General features: G+C 48.5%; 1 protein-coding gene across 4 annotated transcripts in view; it reads left to right on the top strand.

The window, feature by feature from the left end:
* Positions 1–4,256: 4,256 nt before the first annotated feature.
* The window catches only part of CSGALNACT1 (chondroitin sulfate N-acetylgalactosaminyltransferase 1), a 290,722-nt gene continuing 282,223 nt past the window's right edge, over positions 4,257–12,755 (top strand). For 2 of the 4 annotated variants that reach the window (XM_079779436.1, XM_079779430.1), the window contains exon 1: positions 4,257–4,397. The gene's annotated coding sequence lies outside the window, so the exon portion shown is untranslated. The remainder of the gene's footprint in view (positions 4,398–12,755) is intronic. The other 2 variants (XM_079779433.1, XM_079779438.1) reach the window with 2 other exon arrangements.

Raw genomic sequence — 12,755 nt, forward strand, 5'->3', positions numbered from 1 at the left:
CTTATTAATGGAGATCTTATCATAGTGTATATTTATAGCAGTGAAAGGACACTGAGTGGGGCCTGAATGTGGAGAGGACTTGCAGATATTGTCTTAAATGATAAATGAGTGTTGTTGTTTTTTTTTAAAGATGCTAGGAATGCTTGGAAAGAAACAATGATAATCATTTAAAATACTCTATCAGAGTTAAAAATAATGAAAGCTGACGTGAAAGTTAGAGGACCTCTTCTCTGTAAACCAAAGAGACTTGAGTATCCAAGGGAAAGGTTTGGGAACCAGTATTCCTGGTTTGCAGAATGAAAGGCCTGGGTGAGCTAGGGTGCACATGAGTGAGTGAGTGCAACTGCTATAGAAGTAAAAGACAGCGTTTTGAGCTGATCTGTATGGAGCTATCTGGAATTTATCTCAGGCAGATCCAGGCCAGATGTGGATTAGTCTCTTGTGCTTCCCGGCGCTTATTTTTCTATAGTTCCCACCGAAACCATTTTGTTTTCTTCTTTAAACAAGGGGGTGGTGAAGTTCAGTGCACGGAAGTAGAATGGAAAGTCAGCACCTGGTGTAGGTGGCTTTTACGTGAAACCTCAGTTTCACTGTTGACAGCGTAGAGCTGCGCCAGTCTCCTGGCATGCCCTCCTCCTGGACTGACCTGGAGAGGAGCAGCATGCATAATGCAGAGCGTCAGATCGAAAACACTATGAACCAACTCATTGATTTAATGTGCATACTTAAAGATGTCAATGTACAACATTCAAGTTAAAAGCATCCCTTATTCAGTCAACAAATATTAATTAAGCCTGACTATGTTTGAGTTACAGTGCTCATGGAATGAGGTCTTCAACCCGTGTGATTTTTTTTCCCCCCTAGAAAAACAAAGTCTGCCTTTTTGGGTCTAACGTTATTTATTTTACTCATTTTAAATGAAAACCTTTTTGGGACTATATTGCATATTTTCAAGATTTCTGAAGTAGATTATATGGAACATAATTAGATCCTATCTCAATGACTCACCACTCATCACTCACAGTAGTGCCGTCTGGCAAGTCTCCATGCGTTAGTACAACAGACCTCTCCCATCTAATGAGCTACCTCTGACTACACAGCACATTTGCTGTGATCTAAACCAGATAACACTGATTATCAAAGCTATTTAAAGAGTCAACACAACTTGAGCGACCGCCTGAGTGCCTCTCTTAGAAAGTAGAGTAGTTGTGTTTTAATGACCGAGCTTCACAGCTGCTCTTTCAGCTCCTGGATCTCTGGACCAAGGTTCTCCAGGATCCTGGCGAGGCTGAGAAGTCTGACTTGGAACTGTGTGTGAAATATTTCTGTACTTACAGTTTAACACCTCTGCAGTATAATTTAAAACAAGTTATTAAACAAATTACATGTTATAATGTACATATTTTGCATTTTATGAGTGTGAAAGTTTGATACCATATGTACTGTTTTACAATATATTTTTATATGGGCTAACTTTCCTGCCCCAAGGGGATAAAATCACTGGCATCAGTTCTATTTCCAGAACTTTCTATTTCTTCTCCTTTTTTTTTTTTTTTTTCAATCTTCACTCGATATTTTCCCATTGATTTTTAGAGAGAGTGGGAGCGGGAGAGCCAGAAAGAAACATCGATGTGAGAGAGACACATTGATTGGTTGCCTCCTGCAGGCGCCCAACACATGCCCTTGACCAGAATCGAACCCGGGACCCTTCAGTCTGCAGGCCCGATGCTCTATCTGCTGAGCCAAACGCTCTAGGGCTCTATTTATTCTTTACTGTTATCACATTACCAGCCCCATATAAGGTGCTTAAAAATTCAAATAACATATTCTGATTCCTAAATCATGATGGTTATGAAAAATGTATAACTACATAATGACACTGTATCTAAAAGCTAAAGTGCATGTAGAAAAATTTTTTTGTAGTAAGCCTTGAAAATTGTTTTTTTAACGTCTGGATTCGGTGTTCAACGCTGTTTTTCTAGTCCTTTGGTCTTTGAAGTGTAAAGGAACCCTGTCTTTTACAGGTTTCACTGTCACTATTCTGCTAGGCATTGTTCTGGAAGGGGACCTGCAGAGTTAAGCTGGTTGGTCTTGTCCCCTCATACATTGCTGTTTCTGTTAATGATGGAGCCTAAGAATGGCTGACACTGCTTCATAATGAGGGCCGCCCAAAGTAATCCAAATAATATCTACCGTGTTCATAATTTTATCACCTTTTCAACTGCCTTATTTTTTCATGTACTAATTATTGTCAAGATGTACCTAGAGGCACCAAACCCTTTAGCTAGCACTGGCTTTAGGACTCAATATATATTGATGTATACTGATATGCCACATATTGATATTGCTATGCTGATAGTATTAGTATCCTAACTGAAAAGTGTGTTACAAGCCCCTAAAGGAAATGTTAATTAATCCTGAAATGATCTCCCTTTTTCTTCTAGATGACAGCAGTAGAGATGCGGCAACCTCCTTCACCTTCCCACAGGAACCCAGAATCTGAGTCTACCTACTGGCATGTGCCCCTACTCAAGTGCCTGGCCTGCCTTTCAAACCAGATTCCCCGCTTAAACCCTATTATGTAGAAATTATGGAGATGTCACTGAATGGTGATGGGAGATACCTCAGGAGAGGAAAGAAAACCAGTGCTTTAACAACCCACCCATCCATACATGGAGGCGTGGGAATGTTTTGGTGACAGGTGGAAATATTTGAAGGGGTTACCTGTTTACAGTACTCGATTGTGTAGGCTTGAACCTTTACACAGCTCCTCGCTAACCCCAACCTCCATGTGGCCCTTCCATCCGCACAATAGGGATTGTCACATGATTTGCCCCACCAGGCTGCTGTGAGATGCTGTATGGAGGAAGCTTGGCCAATGACTTGGTCCTACATATAGGTGGATGCCGGACTGATTATTTATTTATGACCCCCATTACCATGAAACATTTTGGGGGTAGTAACAGAACAGATGTGTTTTTCATTCACTTGGTAAACACCAGCTTCTTCCCTCTTCCCCCACATTCCAATTGAGTTGCTGTGAGGATCTCACGTCACAAGACTGATTAACTAACTCCTCCAGGTGTGTGGGGGTGGGGACAGGGCCACCCGAGGTCCCAGGGCAGCCTGGTTTGGAAGGGGGATGAGCCCAGGTGGGCCGGGGAGTTGGTAGGAAGCAAGGATTTTCCTGCAGGTAAGTAACGGCTTACTGGCTGCTTCAGGACTGCCTATTGCCTCCGGACTCCTGCCACGCGCCCACCTAAAAAGTCTGGTGCGAGACGGGGACTGGGAGCATTTCGATGGCCAGGCAGCAGAAGGAACTCTGCACCAGGTATCACAGGACTGGTTCCTACCTCTGGTTCTGCTATGGCTCAGCCCAGGAGCCTCTGCAGGTGCTTCTGCAGAGGTGGAGGGCTGACCTCTTCTATGGAACACTGATTCCTCCCCAGTCCCCCTCATGACGCCGAGAACTGGGGTTTAGGACACTTCCAAACTCCCTCTCCCGCAGAGAGGTGCAGGGGCACTTACACACAAAGGCACCTGAGGCCCCCGCGGCTCTGTGCCTGTGCCTGTGCCTGTGCCTGTGGGTGGCTTTTATTACTCAATGCCCCACTTGCTTGTTTTCCATCCTTCCCCCGCTTCCTCTCCCGGGCCTCCCAGTGGCCGTCAAGGATCCCTGCAGACACCACTTCCCCACGGTGATGGGGTCGTAGGGCTGAAGGGGCTCTAACCTTCGCGGCACAGAAAAGCTCTGCAGCGAGGGCGTCGTAACTGACTACAGAATCCATTCCCCAAGGTACAACTGACAAAGTTTCCCTGAGCGAGTCGGTCCTTGGAGGGGAGGGCAGCCCAGCGAGGGTTAAGGGAACGGGCTGGAGCGGGAAGGGAGGGAGCCCGGGGAACTCGGTCCTGAAAGAGGAAGGACCGTCTCCTGGTGGAACTGACACCCGGCCACCCTGTCCGGGCCGCTGGCCGCGCACCAGGGTCCGAGCCGCTTCCCTCAACTTTGCCGGGTCTCGGGAACCAGTCACGTGCAAAGCCGCCCACCTGCAGGGGACCCGGCCCCCGCGCCCCCGTCCGAGGGCGGACGGACTCCGCCAGGGCGCCCCGCTCCGCCCGGGCGGGGGGACGCGCTGCAGAGGGGCGCTGGGGGCGCGGGGGGGCGCAGCCCAGCGCGGGCTCGCGGCCCCGCGGCCTCGGCCGGCGCGAGCGCTGGGGCTCGGCCGCGGTTCAGCCCGCCCGCCGCCGCCGCTCCCCGCCCCCAGGGTCCCCGGAGGCTCCGCGGCTGCCGGAGCGGGAGGTGGAGCCGAGCCCGCGGCGGCGGCCGCGCAGGAGGGAAAGTTCGGGCGGCGCGGGAGCAGCGGGAGCCGGCGGGGCAGCCCGGGGGGAGCCTCGGGGTGAGTGGGGGTCCCCTCCCCGGCCGGCCGGGTGTGGCACGCGTGGGGGCGGCGGGGCGGCTTCCCGGCGCTCTCCAGCCCGCGACCTCGGGGAGGCTGTGCAGCCCGGAGGGTGGTGCGGCGCCCGGCCTCCCGCCGTCCTGCCCGCTGGGCTGCGGGCTCCCGCCAGCGGAGGGGACGCGGCGCCGCGGGGCTCGGGCGGCTCGCCCGGGCGGGGCGCTGCGCCTTCGGGGGACGGGCGGGGATGCGCGAGGGAGGCGCCCAGGGAGGGTCCGGGCTGTGACCCGCCGAGTGTCACTTGGCTTCACCAACCTTCCTAGTGGCCTGTAGCTGCTTGATGACTTTCTCCTACGCCCGCTGAAAAAGTAGCCTTGGCACGTGCCCGCGGGGCCACTTGGCGGGATTGGGGTGCTAGTTCTGCTGCGATGGAGAGGGTGGAGGGGGCGTGCGAGGGTGGCGGGTGGGCAGCGTGCTCTCTTGCTTGCACAGGACCCGGACCCCGGTCTCCGCGACCGAGGATGCCCTGAGGAAGTATTTTTGTGAGGTCAGCGGCTAGGAGCTATTTCAGGGCATGGTTTGGGGGGTACCGGGGTTCGCAGGGCGGGAAGGAGGAGGGAAGCTGTACAAAGAGAAGGCGAAGTTGTTGTTTCCGCCACACTTCCTGCACCTGCACCACCGTCAGGATGTCGAAGTTATCTTCTCATCGATGAGCACAGAGAGAGTGATGGGAGAGGAGGAGATTTTACCAGCGCTGTGCATGCCGAAACAGCAAACACGAATAAGTCATAGAATGGTTATTTCGCACACTCCACTTTTATTCTGATTTCAAAGCCTCAGAGTATTTTTACGTCAATGTCATTAGATGGGTCTAGAAAAATAACTGTTCCTCCACATCTTTTTTTACTTAGACATTTAAGTGCAATTCTACCAGATTTCTTGGATTTTGCTAACAGTGTTCATACAAGAAAGTCATAATTATCAGTCCTGTTACTTGTAACAACGGACATTAATAAGTCCCGTGCAGTGTTGTCATGCTGCTAATTGGAAGGAGAGAAAGTCTCTCAGTTGGAATTAGAAGCATAAAGCAAAAATGAAAGCCTTAGTCACAGCAAGGGACCTGAACGCGTGTAAGTGCGGAATAGGAAATGGGACTGTGGGTTGTGTACCCACAGAATGGCCGTCCCTGGGAAGCCAGCGAAGGGCCATCCATGCCCATGGTAGGAACCCAGGATCTATTTCACACTCTCTCTGCGTTGAACTGCCATGCGATATGTGCTCTAAATTACACAGGATTGTTCATCGTTGTGTTCCACATCGCCTATGTCTGCTTGCAAACTGTATTGCTGGGGTTCGAAGCAAAGCGTCAAACATTTGGATGCACGGAAGCGAGCGTTTGCTCTGCCATCCCAGATACCTGGGTTGCAAGTGGCCTCTGCCATTTATTAACTGTATGACCAAGGGCGAGTCACGTATCCTCTCCCAGCCTTGGTTTCCTACGTGGAAAAATGCCAGCACCATTCCTCCCCGTAGGGAGATGCCGTGCAGAATGAAATCACATTTAGGAACGTAGTCCAGTGGCTGGCGCACAGTAAGAGCTTCGTCAATGCTGCCTCTTGTCTTTTGTCTTCCTTTACTTTTAGGAATCCCCAATTCTGGCCTATTTCAACTTTTTTTTTTTTAAATTTAAAATTCCTTTTTCTTTGCAATCTTTACTTTTCATTCATCCGTTCAGTTTCCATTTGTTGAAAAACCTCAGATGCTGCCCTCTATAGGTGTTTGAAAGTGAGGAGCTGATACTTTGAGGTTGGTGTGGGGGAATCCTTCAGGTTTTTCCTGTTGGTGAGAATCCGTCATAGGGTCCTATGATGATGAATCGTACTCCCCAGTCTTCATATCGTCCTCGCTCTGTCCTTAACGTGATGTTGTTACACTGGAGAAGAAGTAACAGGGCGCCCTGTGAGGGTGCTCATCTCTCCTGTTTACCCCAGCTCCTTGCCCAGCTCAGGTGCCCGGCGGGGCGGCAGGGCTTAATAAATATTTGTTGATTTGAAATATAGAACGTAATGGAGTTATTCTGCAGGTCACAGCTTTTTATTTTTTTTATTTTCATTTTTATTCCGGACGAAAGGGCCTTGGGATTCTAAATGATAGCCACACTATATTTTAGGGCTAATAGAGGTTATTAGAGAAGCAAAGCTCAGGTAGACTTTATTGCCTATTGATTTTGCCCTGTGATGAAGCAGTCTTATAAAACGGCGAAGGCCAGGTTGGAGCGGTGGCTTCACCACTAGGGGCCTCCTCTGCCTCGTGTATCACCCCAGGCTGGCAGTGAGGGCTATTACTCTGTTCTGTAAGGGAGCAAGGGCTTTAACTTCCTGGCTTCTTGACACGGAATACTTTATTAGGAAAGAGCAACCTTGTGTGAAAAGCATTACCAAAGGCCTAACACTAAATGAAAGCAGTCTTAAATGACAGATTCGGAACCCTTTGGAATAACTTCAGATGTAAAGGCTTAAAGGAGATTGGAGAATTGGGCTTTTTACTTTGCACACCCTTATATTCAAATATAGGATTTAAAAAAACGTTCTAAAAATCAAATATAGGATTTTGACCTAGTATTTTCAAGGGGTGTGGTTTTTTTGGGGGGGTGGGGTGGGGTGGGGGGAATGTCTTTGGTGGAGCTTATTTTTATCTTTTAAAATGGCTTTATTTCCTAGCAACAACAACAATAGAGCTTCATCGTAGGTGAAAAGGAATCTTATCTGGTCAGTGGAAGTTCCTGGAACATTTTATTTTTTACAAGGGGACCACATTAAACTCTACCTTTAAAAAGTATGTTTTATTATATTCCAAGATGCATCATTGAGAAGCATGTTTCTTCTGTGAGTTTTTGAAAAAAAAACCTCTTATTTCTAAAGTCCGAGTTAAATGAAGTTAGGCTTGAGACCATGGAACAACTTTAAGGTGTGTTGGTGCTTTTATTTATCAGCTACAACTGGCTATTTGGTAGGAAAAGTACTAACAATGTATGCAAGCAAGTATTTCTACTGAAAATACTGCCGTATCATTTGCAAACGAGTAAAGGAATACTCTGTTTCCAGTGAAATTTAATTGCAGTGACAAACTGAACACCATTCATCTCTAAAGTAAAATGAACAGAGAAGAGTTCAGTGCGCTGCAGGCCCACACTCTTATCAAGGGGTTTCTTCTCTTATCAGAACGCCTCTGAGTTCAGGGCGCTATCAGGCCTCCAGTTCTGATTTTCACCTGATAGGGTCTTGTAAAACAAGGCGATCTGATTTTTGCTGTTTTTCTATCCCGGTCTAGATCAGTCTGCTTTAGGGAACCGGATAAGAGAAATAACTTGTGTGTGAAGGTCACAGATCATTTTTTATTATCACGTCCCTCTGATTCAGCTAACGTTTTTGGATAATTTTCAGGATTCTGAGCATAGTGAAAACGACACAGATCCCGTTTGCACAAAGTCGTGCTTCTGTAGAACGGGGAGAATATTGCTTTTGCCCTCAAACCTCTGGCTAGTGAAGGCTGTGGCGCCTCCCTGCCTCTCTCTTCTTCCCAGAATGAAGCTGAGTCCGAGCCAAAACGTATAAAGCTGTAGGCAGAACAAGGCGTTTCAGTCTGGACAAGAGCCCTTGAGCTGACCAAGATTATGGATGTGCTAGGTGGTTGGAAATGAACGAGTCTTTATACACGGGAGTCATTTTTAGGAACCTGCACTTGGGAGGTGCCTCCTGGACGGACTGTTCACTAGAATTTGCAATGAAACGTTGAACCTCTCACTTAGTGAACTATGACGTTGCCTCACAGGTCATTTCTGTTGTTGTTTTTAGACAATGCGAAACATAACGTCTGGTTATCCCGGGGTCATGCCTGGTACTTTGTGTCGTTTTCGCACGCCGGGACATTTGAGTTGATGGAGGAAAAGGGAAGCAGGAAGCAGGGTAGATGGGAATTGTCTGTTTATACTGAACACTGGGTTCCCTGCCTATTTTGGGGGCCCCAAGGCACCTAGGTATACGCTGTTGCAGCTTAGTAATAGGTGTTGTTCACTGGTGATTTTGGGGGTATACTCATCCACTCTGTTAATGAAATTACAGTCATGTGACACATAACAATGTTTTGGTCAACAACAGACCGAATATATGACGGTGGTCTCATACGATTATAATGGAGCTGAAAAATTCCTGTCACTTGTGATATCTAGCTGTGGTAACGTCCTAGTTACTCACGTGTTGGTGGTGATGCTTGTGTAAACGGGACTACGGGCCTGCCAGTCATATAAAAGTATAGCACATACAGTGACAAGAGTGGGCTATCCATCTAGGTTTGTGTGATGTTTGCAGGACAAAAATCTCCTAATGAAAACTTCTCAGACCGTCTCCCCGATGTTAAGGGGCGCGTGACTGTACTAAAACGGTGTTCTTCCACTTAGGTCCTGGGTTCTCTCCAAAGTGACTTTCTACTTCTGTCTCCCATTTGTTAGAAACTTGCTAACGTTAATGCAGCAGTTGACATATGTAGACAGGGCCGCTGCTAGCCCACACAGTGCCCCTGGTGGTGGACTGTCCTGGTTCAGGGCACATGGTGTGGTGAGCAGAGCGTGGCCGGGACTTCAGCCCGCTCCCCTCCCGCTGGGCACTCTTGTGTGGCACCAGACATCTGCACAACTTGCGTGTGAAAGTGGTTAGGAAAGTGCTTGGCACATAGTAAATGAGAAATACGTTACTGCTGGTTATTGTCATTGTTATTGGTGGCATTGCTTTCAGGGTAGATCTTTCTAGTAACCACAGTTAATCTAGAACAGAGGATTGAGGTGAACTCAGTGCTCATAATAACGTTTGCAAAAGCAAGCGATTCATTTCAGGTTTCTCCTTGGACTTGCATTCCAGTTCTCCTCTTCACGTGATAAAAATGGCTAACACCTACGGAGCACTTAACCACCTGGCAGCGGCTCTGCTGAGTGTGGGCCGTGAGCTATTCATTTAATCCGCAGTCAATTTAAGAAGCGGCACTGCTATTATCTGCACGTTACAGATGAGGAAAACAAGGTTTAGCGAGGTGAGTTACTTGCCCAAGGTCAGCTCATACGTGGTGGACCTGGGCTTTGAGTCCCTGTCTGCCTGGCTCCAGGACCTGAGCTCAGAACCTCTGTGCTGCTTTTCAGCATAAATACTCATTGAATTGGCAGCCTAGAGTCTGTTGTAGAGTTGAGGGTTAACAAAAACGTGAAAACATCGATTTTCCTTAGAATATTATATTTGTATCCATTTCTGGACATGATGGTGCAAGATGACAAATGAATTTTTATCAGTGTGTCTGCTTCAGCACTCTTTATTTATAGATTTTTCTATGTAGCTTTTTGTAGTAGCTCAAAATACAATACAACGCAGTACAACTTATTTCCGTACAACCTTTAACTTCTTATCAAGGCACGTTGCAGTCATGTTATAAGCAGAATAGATGAATAAAATCAGGTGTGTGGGTTTCAGAATATTAAGATATGAAGGCCAGGATCAACCATTCATGCATTCATTAACAAATACAGAATGGGGCAAAAGTAGGTTTACAGTTGTTTTTATGGAAAATAATTCTATATAATAAAAGCATAGTATGCAAATTGTCCCCTCGACCGATCTGGAGTTCTTCTGGGAGTTTGACCAGGGGGCGGGGCCAGCGGGGGAAGGGAGAGAGGCAGCTGCTAGGGACCCTACCAGTGCCCGAATTTCGTGCACTGGGCCTCTAGTACAATAATAATAATATAAGAACATACTCTGTATTTGGAGTACTCCCAACGGAAACCTGCTTTTGCCCCACCCTGTATTTATTTTTCACTCCATATTTTAAGGCACTCTGCTAGACTCTCCATAGGTAAGACTGCAGTAGATGGAACAGCATTTGAGCCTTTGGAGCTGGGCAATCCTGTGGTTGAATCCCAACTCTACCACTTACTGACTGGGAGTCCTGGCCCCATCATTGAACATCTTGAGGCTTAGTTTCCTTGTGCACACAGGGGGACAGTAATACCTTAAGGCTGTTGCAAGGACAGAATGAGGTGTATAGGGAACTCAGCTTAATCCCTACCCACTCATTTCTCTGAGGTCACCTCCTCCTCCAGGAAGCATGCTCATGGAAGAGGGGTGGGGGAACCAGGAAAAGGAGAGTACTACCCACCTGAAATCCTTCCCTGGCTCTGGTTCACCCCATGCTCTTCGGAGGGCCTCTCGCTGCACTTCACCAAGAATCTGCCACTTGTCCCCATTCAGGGGGAGTCATACACATGACTGTCCTATTCTGAGCAGCCCCAGGTGCAAGGCATGAACTACAAGACAGTTCTTAGTGGCCACAACGGAGAAAAGTTAGTTTCCTTTTCTGATATGTAAAGAAGTCCTTGGCTGGAGGGAGAGAATGCGTGCAGAGGTGGGGCAGAGGTGGAGGTGGGGGGATCTCTGGAGGGGACGGAGGCCTGAGGGAGATAGGGAGGGGGGCAGCAAGTGCAAGGCCAGAAGCTGGATCGGAGAGGCAGGTTCTTCCACACTTGCAACCAAGGCCTCTGCCCCCTCCCCCTCCACTTTCTGTGTGTGGAAGTAAAATATCAGTGATGTAAAGCAGCTTGCCTGGGGGCCCCACAGCCCAGAAAACCAGGACTTCCCCCGCCTCCCCGGGATCTGCTTCAGGGAGAGGCTTTTTGTCCAAAGGTGAAGCTACTTGCTGATGACATGGGCTGGCTGGCGGCTCAGAACCCCCTTCCCTCCAACTGGCAACAGCTGGACCCTGAGTGTCCGGTGAGCCTCAGGTGTGCAGAGAAGACTGGGATTGTCCTCCATTCACAGCTGATGCAGGCCTGGGACAGGACCCTAGACTACAGGTACTAGAGGCGGCCTCTGAGGCCTGAGGTGGTGTCTGGGCCTTTTCTGCAACACCCCGTTGTGCGCTTCAGCAGATCAGGACACCCCTGGAGTGTTGGCATATGCACAGGTCAGAGCTGGGCCAGAAGAGAGGACTCCGGAGGGGGCTGGGGTTACATGTGTAGTGAACCCAGGAGAAGCAGGGGCCAGACTGAGCGGGCAGCGTACAGTGCCGTATGGAGAGGTGAGCGGTAAGGTTCCAGCCTGTTCTTCCTTATCTGTCTCTTTTCACCTGTTCCCTCCCTCCCTCTCCCCCCTCCCACTCTTATGGGGGTGATAGAGATAAAGGTATATAAGATCCAAGGTAGACTGTGACGAATTCATTTAAAACATTACTTCCTAATTCTCCCTCTTGGGGCTGGCAGTGGTGTTGGGTGACATGTGAGCTCGTGCCAGTGTGTAGGGTCCCCATCACACTGGGCTGGCACCCAGGCTGGCCAGAAGCAGAGGAATTCCAGGAGGCAATGGTATTTGGGAGCCCAGGACAGGTGCCTGTGGTGAAGAATAAGGTTTGGGTCTAAAGGGTGAAGGTGAGGCTATTTGGGGGAGTAGCCAAGAACTCAGGTCTCATGGGAATTGGAACAAGCCAGGAACCAAGGTTGAGGTGCGTCAAATGGAAAGAGTTTGGGATCTAGGTGGAGAGCAAGGTGAGAATATCAGCAGCTTGTTCTTGAGGGGCACGGGGGGTGTCAGGTGGCTCAGATGTGCAGCCGGAGGCAGAGTGGGCTTTGCTGAAAGTTAAGAAGAGGTCTGCATCCCCCCCATCCCCGTATCCCCCTTTGGTGCCGCTTTGTGCTTCTAGCTCCTGGTCTCCTGTGGCGGGGTGTTCCCAAAAGCAATGCATCCTCTCTCAGCAAGGAGCCAAGTCACAGTTATTATTGGTTGTTGCCAGTTCCCACTCTAGGTCTTCAAGAGGTAGCTGGTATCAGGAAAATAAGTCTTTTTAACTTTTTTTCAGCTGGAGATTTGGTTGAATACACCCAGATCTGTTTCCCAGTGAGGCAGAGAGCCAGGTTCAAGGGGGCCCCTGCATGGAGTCCTGCTGGCATTTCTGCAGAGTGGGCTGGGTTGTGAGATCAGAGAATGTTTTTAGAGAGATGTTCCTAGTGGTTTTATGATAATGAGCCACCTTGTTTGGAGTCCAGGGTAGATGCTGTGGGTGGTAGGGAGGGAATGCGGGTTTTACAAAACCATTACAGTTCAGGACTGTCTCCCTCAGCCAGGGAGCAGGAGACCTTGACTCATTGTTTATTATGCGTTGGCACATAGGCATAAACCAGCCCTTCTGTGAATAAGCAAACAGAACCTGCCCAGGTGCAAGAGAAGCTTGATTCAGGGTTTTAAAAAAAAAAAGTAAAAAATTTAAAATCAGTCTTGAATCAGGAACAGTTTAAAGCAAGTTACTGTAATTTTCAACAGCTCATTTTATAGA

This window comes from Cnephaeus nilssonii, assembly GCF_951640355.1.
Source record: "Cnephaeus nilssonii genome assembly, chromosome: 8".
NCBI classification, from domain to species: Eukaryota; Metazoa; Chordata; class Mammalia; order Chiroptera; family Vespertilionidae; genus Cnephaeus; species Cnephaeus nilssonii.